This window comes from Miscanthus floridulus, chromosome 12, assembly GCF_019320115.1.
Source record: "Miscanthus floridulus cultivar M001 chromosome 12, ASM1932011v1, whole genome shotgun sequence".
Classification (NCBI taxonomy): Eukaryota; Viridiplantae; Streptophyta; class Magnoliopsida; order Poales; family Poaceae; genus Miscanthus; species Miscanthus floridulus.
In genome coordinates, this window is record NC_089591.1 from 57658726 (window position 1) to 57674714 (window position 15989).

At 43.3% G+C, this 15989-nt stretch overlaps 1 pseudogene; it reads right to left on the reverse strand.

The window, feature by feature from the left end:
- Nucleotides 1–7431: 7431 nt before the first annotated feature.
- LOC136497470 (probable inactive beta-glucosidase 14) lies at nucleotides 7432–15550 on the reverse strand (annotated as a pseudogene).
- Nucleotides 15551–15989: the final 439 nt, after the last annotated feature.

The window sequence follows — 15989 nt, forward strand, 5'->3', positions numbered from 1 at the left end:
ATACCAAATCGGTAAACAATATGCTCTTTCACAAAATCAATCATATTGACCGATGTCACCTTTTTTAGAGGAATCCCCAAAGAATCCACCGTATTACAATGCTGAGTGACAAAATCAGCCATCACTTGCCCTTTAACCGCCTTAGTTGATTTGTAGCGTAGTTCAAATTCTGATAATGCTAAAATCCACTTGCCGATTCTACCACTTAATATCGGCATCGATAACATATACTTGACCACATCGTCTTTGCATATGACCATACACTCGGCAGATAACAAATAATGCCTTAATTTGACACAAGAAAAGTATAAGCACAGACACAATTTCTCGATAGCCGAATACCTCGTCTCAGCATCCACTAATCTCCTGCTCAAATAATAAACAACACGCTCCTTCCCTTCAAATTCTTGAATAAGAGCTGAACCGATAACTGTATCATCAGCTGACAAATACAACCTGAAAGGCTTCCCATGTTGAGGTGGAACTAGCACTGGAGGATTTGATAAATATTTCTTAATTTCATCAAGGGCTAATTGCTGTTCAACTCCCCATACAAATTCCTGATCAGCTTTTAATTTAAGTAGTGGGCTGAAAGCCTTGATCTTACCCGACAGATTAGATATGAATCTTCTAATGAAATTAATCTTACCGATCAAAGATTGCAATTCAGTCTTATTGGCAGGAGCAATCACCTTGTTAATTGCATCAATAGACTTCCTACTGATTTCAATGCCCCGTTGATGCACCATAAAACCCAAGAATTGTCCTGCCGATACACCAAATGCACATTTATTAGGATTCATCTTCAATCCATGCCTCCTTGTGCACTCCAGTATCTTTCGCAGATCGGCTAAATGTGCTGTGATATCTCCAGACTTAATCACTACATCATCAATGTAGATCTCCACTAACGTGCCGATGTACTCATGAAAAATAAAGTTCATAGCCCTTTGATAAGTAGCACCGGCATTTTTCAAACCAAACGTCATGACTATCCACTCGAACAACCCCACATGTCCTGGACATCTGAAAGCAGTCTTGGGAATATCCTCCTCAGCCATGAATATTTGATTGTAACCTGCATTACCATCCATGAAGCTAATAATTTGATGTCCAGCCGCAGCATCAATCAACAAATCAGCAATCGGCATTGGATAGCCATCCATCGGTGTGGCTTTGTTGAGATTCCTGAAATCAATACAAACACGAAGTTTTCCATTTTTCTTATAAACAGGAACCACATTAGAGATCCACTCTGCGTATCGACATTGCCGAATAAACTTTGCTTCAATTAATTTAGTTATTTCGGCCTTAATGTCAGGAAGTACATTAGGGTTACATCGGCGCGCTGGCTGCTGATGTGGCCGAAATCCAGATTTGATAGGTAACCGATGTTCAACTATCGATCGGTCTAATCCAGGCATCTCAGTATAATCCCAAGCAAAACAATCTTTATATTCTTTTAACAAATCTGTTACTCGCTGCTTACACTTGGATTTTAACTTAGCACTAATAAAAGTAGGTCTTGACCTATCACCATCACCGATATCTATTTCTACTAAATCATCTGCCGATGTGAACCCTTGACCTAATTTTCCATCATCGGCAAACCTATCCATTAAAACTCCTCTTCAGAACCGACTGCTTGGATCGGTGGAATTTCATAATCAGCAACTCTAAGGAACTCTTTTTCCCAAGCTTCTCCTGATATGCATTTAGTTCGCTCATAAGTATCTGATTCTGCCGATGCGATGATATAAGAAGAATCACCAGGGATGACCTCAATCTTATCCCCAATCCATTGTACGAGGCATTGATGCATTGTAGAAGGAACACAACAATTAGCATGAATCCAATCCCTCCCTAGAAGCAGATTATATGCACCCTTGCCGTTGATAACAAAGAACGTCGTTGGCAAGGTTTTGCTGCCGATGGTCAATTCAACGCATACTGCCCCTTTAGCCAGTGACACATTGCCTTCAAAATCTTTCAACATCATATCGGTTTTGGTCAAGTCTTGATCTCCCTTACCAAGTTTCCGATACATCACGTAAGGCATAATATTAATCGCAGCCCCTCCATCAATAAGTACCTTAGATACAGGCTGCCCATCAACTCTGCCCTTCACAAATAAAGCCTTAAGATGCTGTCTCTCGTCATCGGTAGGTTTCTCAAAAACAGCCATCATTGGATCTAGCGTTAGCTGAGCTACTTGATCAGAGAAAACAACTTCTTCCTCATTATCAGATAGTGCCAGAAACTCCATCGGCAACATGAATACCATATTAACATCTGCCGATGGACCCTTATTTTTGTGTTTTACCTGCCACTGCTGATGACCAGGCCTTTCATTGGAAGAATTTTCCTCCTGGTATAAATCCTCCTGACGCTCACGTTGCATCCTCCTTCTCTGCGTCTTTGTCAGACCCTCTGGGCACCATCGAGGAAACTTGGTTTTCCAAACCGGCTGATAACAAGTCCTAGTTAGTTCTACGCGACGTATATTAGGGTCCCTGTAGAATATCTCCTCATCGGGAACTCTTGCGTTTGCCATTTCCTCAAGCTCCTCTTGATTCCTTGGAAAATATCCAGCGCGTTTACCAAGCCTCTCATGTACACTAAGTCTGCCCCCCAGCCGATCATGCACTGATGCTCTGCCTTTGATCGGCTCGTTGATAGACAAACCCTGATTACCACGTTGAAACCTCCTTTCTAAACGATTGACTCCGTAATAACCATTACACTCAGGGCAATTTTCAACAGTTGGCAATTTAATACCTTCTTCCCAGCAATGGATGAAGAACGGACATCTCCAATGATCTTTATGTCGATTCCACTCTTCCTGACGTCTCATTTCTTGCTGTTGCCGATATCGGTCATTACGTTGACGCCAACCCTCCTGCTGCCTTCGATGAGTAATCACAATGCCAGGTCGAGGAGGTTTTTTGGAACTACTGCTTTCCCCTAGCAAACCCTTACTCTTTGCATCATCGGTAGTTATCCGATGTTGGGGGTCTACTGACGCGTTTTTCTCAGCAGCCTCTGACGTCAATACCTTGGTCTTTCCTTTGGCATCCAACATATTTGCTGGAAAAGGGTGTTGATCAATTTTCATCGGCTTCTGGGTCTTGGAAGTACCAAACTTAATTCTTCCAGATTCAATAGCCGATTGTAACTGTTGCCTGAATACCTTGCACTCATTTGTACTGTGTGAAGTTGCATTGTGCCATTTGCAGTACAAAATCTTCTTCAACTCTTCTGCCGATGGGATCACGTGGTTAGGTGACAGCTTAATTTGGCCCTCTTGAAGCAGAAGATCAAATATTTTATCGGCCTTGGTGATATCAAAGGTAAACTTTTCTGGCTCTTTTTGACCAAAGGGACATGATATTGGCTTTTTATTCTTAACCCACTCAGCTAAGCCGATAACTGGTTCTTCATCAGAGTCAGAATCTCCTACTTCTTCAACAAATGATACCTTTTTACTCCAGTTCTTTTTAGGTTCAAAAACTCTAGTATCTTGATCAGAGATCCTTTGCACAAGATGACTGAGGCTTTCAAACTCCTGAGAAGCATATCTGTCCTTAAGATGTGGCAATAACCCTTGGAAAGCCAAATCGGCAAGCTGCCGACCATCCAGCACCAGGCTGTAGCACTTATTTTTTACATCTCGTAGCCTTTGTACAAAGCTCTCTACCGATTCATCATTACGCTGTCTCAATTTTACTAAATCGGTAAGCTTCTTTTCATGGATTCCAGCAAAGAAATACTTGTGGAATTGTTTTTCTAGATCAACCCAAGTAATAATAGAATTTGGTGGCAATGAAATGAACCATGTAAATGCTGATCCAGACAAAGATGATGAAAATAATCGAACTCTTAATTCATCTCTGTTAGCTGCCTCTCCACATTGAATAATGAAGCGATTGACATGTTCCATTGTCGATGTATCATCTTGCTCAGAGAATTTAGTGAAATCCGGTACCTTGTACCGATTTGGGAGAGGAATTAAATCGTATGCAGGAGGGTATGGGGTCCGATAAGAATAAGTATTGACCTTGGGCTTTATCCCAAACTGATCCTTCATAATCTCTGCTATCTTATCGGCCCAAAAAGCATCAGCCTCCTGCTGACGAACTGGTTGAATTTCTACAGGAGGTGCCTGCTGACATCCTTCCACATATCTTTGTGGCCCACGATCTCCAGCAATCGGCATATTTGCCGCTACTTGTGGTCCATTAACCTGTTGGAAAGGATTCATCGGCTGGGCTGCCGATGCTTGATTCTGGAAACCAGCTTGCATATGACCTTGTTGAATCCCTGCAACCTGCTGATTTCGCTGAACTGTATGTTGAACAGGTAACTGTCCTGACCAATCATTATTAGAACTCATCGGCACAAAACTTACCGATGGCTGGTAATTTGCTGATATTGTTGGATAATTATAACTGGTTTGAGGCATGAACTGAACCCCAGTTTGACTCATAGCAGGGGCTTTCTGCTGTATCGGCAGTACGCTCGCCGATGGACTTGAATTGAATGTTTGAATCATAGGCATCTGGAAACCTCCTGGAGTTGGTTGTACAGAAGAAGTTGCGGCATATTGAGGCACGTGAGCCATCGGCGAAACGGCCGATGATATAGGCGCTCTTCCTGCTGCATCAAATACTTGAGGTAATCTAGGATTGAAAGCAGATGACTCTGGAGGCATGCCATATCCCCACCAATTAGTAGGAATCTGGTTATTCTGAGACACAGGGCCTGACATAGCTGATGCCGATAGATCTGTATTAAGCTGAACTCGCCCTCCTGGTAACACCTGATCTGATTATATCGGTGTAGATTGTATATTAGGTGAGCCTGCCAATACTGGAGGGGAAGTAACTTCTGTACCCACAACGGCCGAAGGAGCCGATGGAGTTTTGACAGATGCCGGCTCTGGTTGATGATAGGCAGGCCCAACGTAATGTGGTGCCGCTTGTCCTTCTTTGAGAGTTCGAACCACAGCATTATGAACAGTATTGGACAGCACATTGGAATGATTAATCAAAGCATGATTTACTGCAGAATTAACCATCTCTTGAAGTTTACCAGGATTGGAGTCAAAGGTAACCTGCCGAGGTAACGGCAAATCTTGCTTCTGGATGACTTGTCCACTCTTGTTCAAGCTAAACGACCTCAGACAAAGCTGCTTGTATTCTTCTACAGCCTTTTCCATAGCTTGCCTCTGTTCTTCCTTGAGATCTTCTTCTGATACTGCGATGATGTTCCCTGAATCGATCTCGGAATTGAACATATTGATTGATTGGTCCCACCGGGCGTGCCAAAAGATGTGTTGATGCAAAAGTGATCTGCAAACACAAAGGGCTAATACCCGAATCGATATCCAAAGCGTGCTAGTCGATTTGACCTGCTAATCGACAAGGATGAAGAAACGAACACTTTGGTCCTGACAACAGCGATACGCCCGGAAGCCACGGCCAAGAGGTGCTCACGCGGAACTCGAGAATCGCCGAAGATCGCACTGAAGCGATGCAGCTCGCCGAATCAATGAGAACTCGTAAAAAGAAAAATATGCAAATTGACGAAGTCGCCGAAAAGTAGATGCAAATAGGAGTAAAAGTTGGTTTTGATATTGATTGATGTTATCTATTACATTGCCCCTTACTCCATATTTATACCCTGATCTAAAGAGACACAACCAAACACAACTAGGACACCAATCCCATATCTAAGGAAACACGTGACTCTTACACGAATCATAACCTAACAAATACAGAAAAGGAAATCAACTCCTATCTATTTCCCTGTCCGCCTCAATTACGATGGAAATCCCACTGTCCTCCTTCCCATCGGCATACTCCCTATTTCATCGGCAGTAGGCTTCAAGTCTTCCTTCATCGGCAGACTCCCTGCTTCATCGGCAGTAGTCTTCAAGTCTTCCTTCATCGGCATACTCCCTGTTTCATCGGCAGTAGTCTTCAAACCTCATCGGCAACGCCCGAGTCCAAATCAACCTTTCCATCGATCATCACCAGCTATCGGCAACTATTTTTACAAACTGGCTTTCATTGGCTATCAAAGTATTCAATAACTTTCCCCTTGCCGATTAGTCCACTCCGATTATTTTAACACGTGCAAAAAACGGTGTCAACAGGACCGTTCAATGGATGCTTCCATGGAAGAAAACAGCGCCCGGAGGCGTCGTCGTCATTGGCCCAAGAGGGACAAAGCTTTCGTCGTGGCGCCTTAACCCCGTGCACAGCAATGGCCACGGCCTGTCTGCTGCGACAGCCGCCGCCTTGTCACTGCCACCCTGCGAAGATCCGACCACAAGTCACCGTCGCCAGATGCCCGCAGATGACTAACCGCCCGCCGGAACAGCCGCAGCATGCCGGATGTGCTACCTGCTGATAGGGCCACCAGTCCAGCCACTAGGGGCGACGAATATGGCCGCCGAGGCACCTGATCTAGTCACCGCTATGCAGGATCGGCCGCTGCCGCTACGACGGCATCGATCCGCTCAGTGGGTAACAAACGCTGAAGTCTTCGCCTGCCGCCCGTCTCTGCGTGCCACCCCCGAGAGGAAGGAGCGACGCGGGGGACTTCTTAACAAGGAATGAGTATTGAACTGCAAATTGGGCGTAAGCGTAGAGATATGTTTCCTGGTTTAGGTGCAGTAAAAAATGTGCTGAAAATTGGCAGAAGGTAAATGCTTCTGCATTCATTTTGGCAGAAGTATGATGGGTTTGTTGGAGATCTCACATAAATCAACTGTTTTGTGTCATTATTGATAACTGGATTTCATACAGTGAAAATTGCCATTCCCGATTTCTTCATTCTTTTTTCTTTTCTGTAACCCTGGCTGTACGCCTCATGCTACTGAATTCTCTTATGTATATGTATATGATACATATAGGAGAAAGGAGTACAAAGAGCCCAAAAGGCTAAGGAGAGAGCTGCAACGGAAGTCAGTGATGATAAGGGGACAAAGTCTCTAAGGGAACCTTCAGCAACAATTGTGACGACTACTCCTATGCCATCTCCCCCTGTTACTCCCACAAGGACAGAATATTCTAGCCTTCTTGGTGGCAATGAAGAGTTGTTGCTGCTAGTAGATGCAGTTCTTTCTGCAGCCAAAAAGCTTTAGTTGGTTAGTAAATGTTGATTAGTACAATAAGAAGCCAACTCTTCCTCAACGACCACCAGCTGCTCCAAGCTGTCTAGGTGGCGGCAACCACAAAGAGTAACAAGAAAGCCACAGCCAACTCGATAAACTAGTGCCACTAGATACAAAACTCCAAAGCAAATGCAATAGATGTCTCCCAATCTTAATTTGGATCATACATTTTGGATCATACATTTGGATCATATTCATTCAAGCCAATATCTTGGAGTTAGACAAAAAAAAATTGTTTGGTAGGGATAATTCATGGTTCTATCTCTAAATTACCATAAGATAATTATAATAATGTCTAAACTTTGTTAGAAAATTCTACATACTTGTATGACAACATGGTTTTAGTGTATAATATTTGCATAAAAAATTAAATGATTTAAACAAAGTGGTACTATGCATTATTCATAAATGGATACATCTCTCATATAGTTATGTAACTATGTGAGAGATTTATCCATTTGTGAATAAGTATAGTCCAACTTTGTTAATATGAGTTGAAAATTTTATGGCAGGATAATACAACCATATTATGATCTCATGCCAAATTTTAGGATTTTCATACACCTTTAAGATATTATTGTTTTTTTCAGTCAGAGTCACCAAAATACCTATAAGCATTTCCTTGGCTGCCAACCATCAAGAAAATTCAATAACCCCCAAGGAAATGATAATTTACTTGACGGTTTAGAATAGCACCCAAGGAAATGGGTATTTTCCTTAGCGGTTAAGAATAACACTCAAGGAAATAGTAGTTTCCTTAACTGTTTACAATTACACTCAAGGAAATGAGTAATTTCCTTGGAGGTGATCAGAAACCGCCAAGGAAACACCCATATTCCTTGGCGGGTAACTTCAACTCCAAGGAAAATATATTTCTTGAGAGTTTAGTAACGCCGCCAAGAAAAATATACTTTCCTTGACAGTTTTGTTTTGGCACTCAAGAAAACTGTGGGCCCTCAAGGTAATTGCAGATTCTGGTAGTGAGTTGGCTTTCACATGATATATGTTGATGAAAAATATATTTGCTACTGAAAAATCTAGCATTTCAGTTAAAAATCTAATGTACAATTTTTCATATGAATGGCATGATATATATTAGTTCACTTTAGTACCCTGAGGAAGAACTTTTGCATCTAGTGTTTGGGTATATGTAATATGTTATATGCTATTCTTAAGAAATACAGCTTCAGAAACCTTGGTAACAATATAGAATTAGTGTCTTGATTTACGCTATTTACTATAATTTATAACTTTGAATGAGTACTTCAGTTGCAAAATCTTCAGAGGAGATTTGTGAAAGAACTGATTTGATCAACAAAATAATGAATTAATGTTTTTTCTGTATCAAATGCCATATGCACAGGTATTGTTTCATCGAGGACTTCCATTCTTCTTGGGACAATATGTATGTGTACTGGATTGTGCAAGAAATTGCTGATTACATTGATGTGTGGATTCAATGCTTACAATTGCATCATTCATGATTCAACCATATTGTTTTTTTTTTGAACCAGGAAAACAGCTGGGAAAGCCCCCCACTGTTATATTTTATTAAAACACAAAAAACAAACACTGAGCAAGACAAACGGAAAACACTTCTGGTAATCCATAGCGAGGCTAGAACAAGAAGAAAAACAAAGAACCACTTAACACAGGAATCAACCCAGGAAAGAAAAACAGATCGCTTGTTTTCAAAAATCCTATACGCTTGTAGTCGAGCTTCATCTTCAAGAGATCTTCTCGTCTCCCAAGCTGATTCCTATATGACACAGGCATACATGGACATGAGGAAATTTACCAAATAATTTCCTGTGTAGACATCTTTATCAAATCACTGAGTAATGTACAAACATGGACCTTGAGAATTCTGTATTTCTGTGCTAGGAAACCATATGCTTAGGTGATTCTTCAGAGGCCATCTCTATTTGTTCATAGCCCTTGATAAACTTGCTGTACCATTTAGCAGACAGTCTCGGTGTTCGCTTTAGTGACTTGAAATCCACATGACAAAGACCATACTTTACGGTGTAACCGGAGTTCCATTCGAAGGTATCCATCAAAGACCACACAAAATAACCTCTCACATCTGCTCCTTTCCTGCACAGAAGTAGCAAAGTTTTGTTATTACCTGGCTGCAGAGCAGTTTACATGAAAAGATAATTGAGGAATGCAACAACCTTATTGCAAAGCTCAAGTACGTGAGGTAGTCACGAATGTAACTTGACCTTTCAGTATCATTAATTAATTCTTCTGTTGTGGTGCTGCTATTGCCTATTTGGGCATAACCTGAAAGACCAAAAAGGGAGATCAAGAGTTTTTTTTTTTTTTTTTTTTGCGACTTCATGGGGAGATCAAGAGGTCCAGACAGAGATTATTATGGTACCAGTGTACTACAAGTGTACTATATATAAAGATGCATAGAAGTGAATCATTGTTCTGTACAAAGGCATATGTTTTGTAGCTAATATGTAGGCTTTACCAAACCTAGTAACCCACCATTCTCTGTGATGTACACAGGTATGCTTTTATATCTCTGCTTTAAATACATGACCAACTTCTCCATAGAGCTTGGAACCACATAGCTGTGGTCTGGTGTCTGCAATATTAATTTACCGGTGTTAGGTTGTGCAAAATCAATTTGGAAGTAAGATTCTTGTTGAATAGAATAATGCAATGTAGAGTGCCGACTTTTACCAGTTTTCCAATGGGTATCCCATTTCGTTCTGTTGATTCAGAAACTAAAGCTTCAGAAGCTTTGGTGTCCAAATCACATAGAGAATATATGCAATCCTTGACGTAGAATGTATTGTAGTGATTTATTCCGATGAAGTCAATTTGGTTTTTCAGTAGTTGCTTCTCTCCTTCTGTGAATTTCGGCAAGTTTGAACCTAAAATTTGGCGCATTTGGTGAGGATAGTCACCAAAGAACAAGGGATCCAGGAACCTGTTTTAGCATAGATCATCAAGTGAGCATTCAATCGTGAAGACCAAAAAGTCAGTTCCAATAGTAAAATACTAGTATGATGGAAGGTTACTGAATCAACTGATACCACGGAGTGTCGAAAGACAGAGCTCGGCTTACTGCTACGTGGTCCTCTGTGACATTCCTCAGTGGTTCATACCACATCATAGATAGTGTAATTCCAACAGAGCCACCTTGCTTGGCCTGAGAAGAATGGAGAAGAAGGAAAACAACTTATGCCACTTCCATGAGGATTTAAGAGCAAGCACACGGTTAGTTCCCACTCCCTTTTGATCCAAATGTGTCTTTTGTACCTTGTAATTCTTTCTGTAGATGTTGACCGTCTTTGCATGAGCTAATATCATGTTATGCGCTGCAATGTAGGGCTCGGTTGATGAATTCCCAGAATGGCATTTCCCATATGTCTTGGAACAGCGGTTGGGTGGAAATAGCCCGGCAGAGTATGCGAGCTTTACCATAATATTTGGCTCATTGAATGTAGCCCAGTGCTTTACTCGGTCACCAAACATCTTGAAGCAAAGCTCAGCAAAGTAGGTGAAGTCCTCCCTGAACCGAAATGCAGAAACAACCACTTATGAGCTTACTGCATCCTCAGTAGATAAAGGTATAATATGGGCTTACTGAATCTCTGGGCTCAACCACGAGCCGTATCTTTCTTCGAGTTCCTCGGGTATGTCATAGTGGTTGATCGTCACAAATGGATGTATCCCTGCTCCAAGCGTATCAAATGCTAGGCCCAGATGAAAGAGACTGAATAGAAAGGCTTACATTGTTTTTCAGGGTGGTGGCATTTGTGGAGGGGGGTACGTAGCCTGCAACATAATAACAGATCAAAGAATGCATACCTTTTCCAAGCAGGCCGTTGATGAGGTTGTTGTAGAATTTAACGCCTGCCGGATTAACACCTTCGAAGCGACCCTCTGACCAGAGATATTTGAAACGTATAAGCAGTTTAAGTTATACACTAGTACTAAGGAAGGATTTTGTGCGTGTTGTCGAGCTGGGAGCTTGGTCTAAAGGCATTGACAGTTGGTGTAACTCATGAGATTCTGAGAATGAGCTCACTTGGAAGTATTCTCGACCAGGACAATGAGAATCTGTAGGAGTCGAGGCCGATCGAATGCATCATTTCTATGTCCTCCTGCCAGTGCTGACTTTGAGTGAGATTTTATTACAATTTGTAGGGAACTTCCGACCCCCTCATCTTACTGATTTATGCAGGGTTAAAAAAGATCCATGAGCACTTAATAAAATGTCTTTATGTTTCTGATGATGCTTACCTTGTATCGATGATAATGGTCAGCGGCCACGTCGCCATTGCTTCCATCCTCAATCTTTCCTGATTTTTAATTAATAGCCAAGACTGAGACAGGCAACAAAATCAAGCACGTCTGTGATTTTCAAAGCGCACAAGCTTATAGCGGGGACAGCCACCTCCTGAATCGAGTCTACCAGCAGTGATTTTGGTTGGGTAGGTTTCAGGATTTCAGCACAAAATGGTCCTAGTTGGGTGGACTCCAGACCTCCAGTGGAACCATCTGGGACAGGCGTCACTATCACCGTGGATCCTCTGTGAGCGAGTGGAGCCATCTGGAACAGCTTCTCGTTACCTCCAAAAACGTGGCCTAAGTGGAGCCACGTTCTCAGCACCTGGCCCATCTCAGCCTAAGACGACTTCGTCTTCGTCGTCTTCGTTTGCAGCCGGTCTTGCACGGTGCGACGCGGGCAGCTGGTGTGCGGCAGCTGTGCCCAGCGCAACTGCACATTCGGGCGTTGCAAGCGAGAGTTCGGTGGTGTCCTGGCGCGGGCCTAGTGCACGACTGCACGGGTGGTGGTGGCCGTGAGTCTGCTGCGTGCTGCCTTGCTGGAGGCGGTGCTGTGCACCCCGCCGGCAGTGGTTGCCGCGCGCTTGGCTGCGGCGGCGATGACGGTGCTCGCGTATTGCAAACCGGCAACCGGCGGTGCAGGGAACGGCTGCAGCACATTGCGACCGCCCCTTGGTGACCTCGTCTTGCAGCCCAGGGAGCGACGACAACGACGGCGACGTCGCGATATGATGCGCGGTGTCCTAGCGTCGTGGGGTTAGATGGGCCGCTATTTCTGTCACCCGGTCCTGTGCAGTAACCTGGTCCCACCTGAGCGCTTGGATGTTGCTGGACGGCGCTAATCTATTGACTGTCGAGAGCAGTCGAGTAGGCCGACTCTAAGAGGAACTGAATCCGAGCAGGAGAGTCATCCTGGCTGGTTTGGTGTGAGAGAAAAACACTGTTCTCGGCTGAAAATTTATGATCGTTTACAAGCAAGCGAACAGGCTGCTAATCGGGCCCTTCATTTCCTATAAGCCCCTCCCAGTTCTAAATAGAAGATACATTCATTGGCCAAATATGTTCACTTCCACCCCTGATTCAAGAGCGTAAAATAATTCTCTAACCTGAGACCAAAAAACAGAAAGAGGGAAGCGTAGTGCGCAATGACCTCCTAAATAGGATACATCTCAAAGTCATTTCAACAAAGCACTGACAATCAAGGTACTAAATAGCATATAGCGGGTTGGTAGCGGATTGGTAGTTGAGGTAGCGGATCGTGGATATAGGGCACTATTGTGGACGCTAAGTTCCAATAGCGACTTACGATAATTACATTTAAATTTAAGCATATATATCATAAATAATGGGTATAACGAGACATTTTAATTGTACTTAAAAATTGATGTCTCACAAACTTAAATTAAGAAAAAAAACATGGTGTTCCTTCCATGCATTACATATAAGTCATGATATATCAAGCATTTTTTGTCAGGCCAAAGAACTTCAAGGCACGGAGCCGACACCTACGGCCCAGAAAAACGCCTGACGCTACCATTGCTCCTGGCCTGGCTGTCGCCACGCCTCCACCTAGGGGCCCTCTCCTTCTTCCTTTCCGGTGTGTTTGCCGGAGATAAGAAGGAGAGGGGAACCATCTCTCTTTTCCACTATTTTTAGTTTCAGTTTGTTTAGAGTTTCATTCCCAATAAATTTCTAATGAAATCAGATGATTTTTGGTTGAGATAGTGTGTCCTGCGATGACTTTGGTGATTGCCACGATGAGATCGCCGTTGTAGGCGTCGATTTCATCGGCAGACGGCCAATTTGTGGCCTATCTGCAAACGGAGGGGTGCTTCTGGGAGCCCCTATGAGGATAGCGACTCCGGGTCAACGATCTCATTGTCGATGGTCACAGGAGAGAATTACAAGGTCCTAAGGTGAAGAATCTGTAGTCTATGTCGTACCCGACGATGCAACTACCAATATTCTTTCAGCGATTTAGATACGTTCTGGATTGGTTCGAAGCATTGGATCTTGAGGCATGTCCAATGTTTTAAGGTTGGTCGTTAGATTCGGCACAAGGACTGTACCTTGGCTCCGACGTTCGAGGAATGTCATTGGAAAGAAGAAGATGGAAGAATCTGAATAGAATATTATTTTTATTTCAGATTTTTTTATATGTAACTTAGGGATGTATCGTGCCCGAATTTAATATTTAATATAAGTTCCCCTTCCATTCGCAAAAAAATCATATATCAAAACTTATAAAAAAACAGATTATGAGAGCCATAAATAGTTCGTAAGAACATCATTCATTATTATTGTAAAAAAAGCAGCAATCCCATTAGTCTTATGGTTACTTAAAATATATGAATATCTTAAATGGGCTAGGCTTATTCATTTGGTGTATATCATGGCATGCTATTGCGGCGGCTACCAAGGATTATGGACTGCTACAGCGGCCCACAAACTCAAATAGCGGCAGCTAAGTTCCAACTTGCTAATAAATCTAGTCCGCTACGTTATAGCGGTATCGGCGCTATTGCGGCCGCTATAGCGGTTGCTACCACCGCTATTTAGTGCCTTGCTGAAAATATTCCCAAGAATCGCTTGTTCTAGAATGGAAAAAAAATTCTATGCACTCGTGTCGCAATACAGAACTGCCTACGAGCCGTCCACGTATCCTTCCGTGCTAATCTAGCTCGATGCATAGCCCCAGCAGCTAGCTAGACAGAACAGCCACTTGCGCATCATGCGTGTGGGCGGTTTCGGAGGGAAAACCACGGAGCCATCCAGAGTATGGCCATGCGTGTGGTGGGGCTAGAGGACACACGTCATGCGTGCGAGCGGTGCCGCAACCATAGAATTTTATTCCTTCTAGAATCTCCTTAAGTATAATATAATAGTAGTAACTTCCACTCAAGGCGGCCATAGTTTGCTTATACCCCTTATTATTGAGTTGCTTAGATGGCTTAGATCATTGTATGCATAACTGAGACCAGTGGAGAGCACCTTTAATATGGGTGAAGACATCCCAATTGCTCAGGCCCTTGTTGTCTTCTAGGTAGGCGCCTTCAAACTAAAATGAGATGTAAGATAGTCATAAGAAGGAAATAAATGGAAAACAATAGAATACAAAGTATCCAACTAACATACTATGGGCCTATTTGGGTCCACCCGACTAAAATTTAGCTAGCTAAAATTTCAAAGCAAAACTTTTTTTCTCGATCGGGGTTTAGCCCATTTTTCATTAAGAGGAAATGAGTTTTTCAAAGCAAAACTTTAGCCAGCTAAAGTTCTCCTAGCTAGTTTATATTAGTTGAGGTGTTTGGATCCTCCAACTAAATTTTAGCTGGCTTTAGCTGGGTTAAAACAACTAAACTTAGCTAAACTTTAGCTAGTCTTTTAGCTGGGCCGTTTAGATCCCTAGCAGCTAAATTTAGTCAACTAAAATTTAACTGGTGGATCCAAACAGGCCCTATATCATCCGACACTGCAGGTATGACCAGATCAGCAAAACAAAAATTGAAAGGTTTAGCGGAGAGCTACAGTTTCATTGAGTAATAAATGAGTAGTGAAAGGGAAAACGGTATATGGAGAATGAGACACAAATACACAAGGCCATAGCAGAGCGACTAGCCGGTCCAAGGAACCTTGGCTAGTTGGCTTCCTCCACCCCCAGTTTGCAAGTTATAATGAAAAAAATGATGACGGCACGCAGCTTAATCGAGTCAATAAACAATGCAGACTACATGCACGCGTGCGTTTAGAGCTAGCTAGCTTGCTGGGCTCGGCAACGGCTACCGTACGGCCCGTACCTGGTAAGCCGACATGCCGGCACCGAAGAGGAAGGTCGGCGGGAAGTCGCTGCGCCTGAGCCCGGTGACGGAGGTAGTAGAGGAGGGGAAAGAGGAGGACGAAGAAGAAGAGACGCGCCATGACGGCGGGCAGCCTAAGACTTGATTGGTAGCCCGTATCTACCCAGCACAACATCATTTGGTTTTTGCTGTGTTTGGTAGCTTGAAGTAGCACCTGGGCCTGTCTCATCCGGTGCAATGCAACAGTGCTGCTGCAACCTGGGTGCCTACCTAGATATATACGAAGAAAACATACATTTCTATGGAGCCCCCAGGCCGCGTGTTGGAAGGCTGTGCCTGTACGTGCGGACCACCGAGCCTGACGCTGGTGTTGTGCAGCGTGCGTTGGTAGCTAGGCTGTGCGGACTAGAGAGCAGACGTACATACAGACTCCAATCACCATCTGTGTCAGGACCAAGCGGCGGCGGGCACTGAAGAAGGGCGGCGTGCTGAAGAGAAGCGATTCCGAAGAGCTGAGCTGTTCTGTTGTCGGTCCGGCAATACGGAGGTTGGGTGAGGTGACATCGACAGTGGGATAGTGTTGTAAGAGCGGTTACTTGGCAAAACGAGCCGCCTCTACACATGCATTTGTAAGAGCAGCTAGATCTAGAGCCGCACCTACAAATGGTCGTCGAATAGTAAAAATTACGTACTGAAATTTAAAT